Source organism: Cyprinodon variegatus, unplaced genomic scaffold, assembly GCF_000732505.1.
Source record: "Cyprinodon variegatus isolate N-32 unplaced genomic scaffold, C_variegatus-1.0 Scaffold87, whole genome shotgun sequence".
NCBI classification, from domain to species: Eukaryota; Metazoa; Chordata; class Actinopteri; order Cyprinodontiformes; family Cyprinodontidae; genus Cyprinodon; species Cyprinodon variegatus.
The window spans coordinates 1258720-1260317 of NW_015150540.1; the positions used below are offsets into that span (position 1 = coordinate 1258720).

At 40.0% G+C, this 1598-nt stretch overlaps 1 protein-coding gene across 1 annotated transcript in view; it reads right to left on the bottom strand.

Moving 5' to 3' along the window:
* The window catches only part of LOC107083902 (metabotropic glutamate receptor 4-like), a 212905-nt gene that overhangs the window by 62097 nt on the left and 149210 nt on the right, over nt 1–1598 (bottom strand). The gene's annotated exons all lie outside the window — the stretch shown is intronic.

Genomic DNA, 1598 nt, shown 5'->3' on the forward strand with positions numbered 1-1598 from the left:
TTTTGCACCACGCAGCCAGAACAGCAAAGCTGCTTCAGCCGAGCGCCAGAACTAACTGGTACAAGCAGCAAAAAGGAAGCAGCAGACGCGATTTTGCTGCTTTTGCTGCGTCCGGTGTGAACGTAGCATTACCTTTGCTGTCAGTTTCGGTGGAAATTGTGTCACCAACTATGTAGCAGTCCTTATCTCCTGACATAGTGATAGCATGAAAAAGTAGGTAAACCAGTTTGAAGCGCAAACACTTTTCTGTCTTTAAAGTTGTCATGACGCAAACACAGACATCATGACACAGAAGTAGTTTAGTGTACACACATTGCTGAACATTCAAATTCTGCATTTTGGCTGTGAATCAAAAATAAAATTAATCTTCAGGCTGCTGCTGTTTGCTAGTTGACAGCCAGAATCTAGAAGATGCTGGCGAGACAAGTGGAGCTGTGGCTGAGTGCAGTGGAGGAAACCCGGAGGAGAGAATCGAAGGTTTGAAAAATGCATTTTAATTAAGCAATTTATGAAAGGTGTTAAGATTATTATCTTGCTGCCAAGTGCGATGTTAATGTCTGGCCAATGGTCATAAATTAATAAAATGTTGTCAACTGACTGCAAAGTCCCTCGTGTGACTTGTAGAATTCCCGTACATCCGATCAATAGTAAATAGCTTAGTTCAACGGACCTGTTAGAATAGTTTTAACTCATTTATTGCCAGCATGTAGCCTAGCTTACTTTAAATTTGCCAATAGAAGCAATATTGATTTTCTTATAAACTGTCTATTTTATAAAATAAATACTCTATATCAGGCATCCCCAAACTTGGTCCTGTCCTGCAGGTTTTAGAGGTTTCTCTGCTTCAGCACAGCTGGTTATAATGATTGCAGTAGACCAAAAGCCTGTTAATCAGCTTTCAATTAAAATCAGCTGTACTGGAGCAAGGAAACCTGTAAAACCTGCAGGACAGGGGGCCTTGAGGACCGAGTTTGGGGATGTCTGCTCTATATGAATATTTGAAAGGTGAGTAAGGTGAGTTTTTTTTCACAACTCGACTCCTGGATGGATCAACTTGCTTTCATTTGTTTGCCAGGTAAGCAACACACACATACCTTTTTACCCAGATGATGGAAATGGAAAAAAGATGCATCAGACATATCCCCTTCTTCCATATCCAACTCCTGTTACTCATGCAAATTGTTGCTGCTTGACTGCAACAACATCTATGCTGCCCAATATGCTAAAAAATGTGACTCAATGTGATACTTTTTTATTTATCTTTCATCACTTTACAATGCCAAGGAAACTTTAAAAACACATTTTCAATTATTGCCTGATATATACCACCCACTAACAGCTGCAACAGTGAAGAGATAATAATTGATATTCCTGTGACCTTTTAGAGGTCAACAGCCAAGCACTTATCTGAGCATATTTAGAATTATAAGTAATCAAGAAAACATGAACACCAGGAGAAATGAACTCATGCTAATTGGTAAGCACATGAAGAGCAAATGGACCTAGGTTATTAATATGGATGAAGAATAAGACAAAATATCTATGTTATAAAAGTGTGTGTGTGTGTGTGTGTGGGGGGGGGGGGGGGGGGGGGGGGG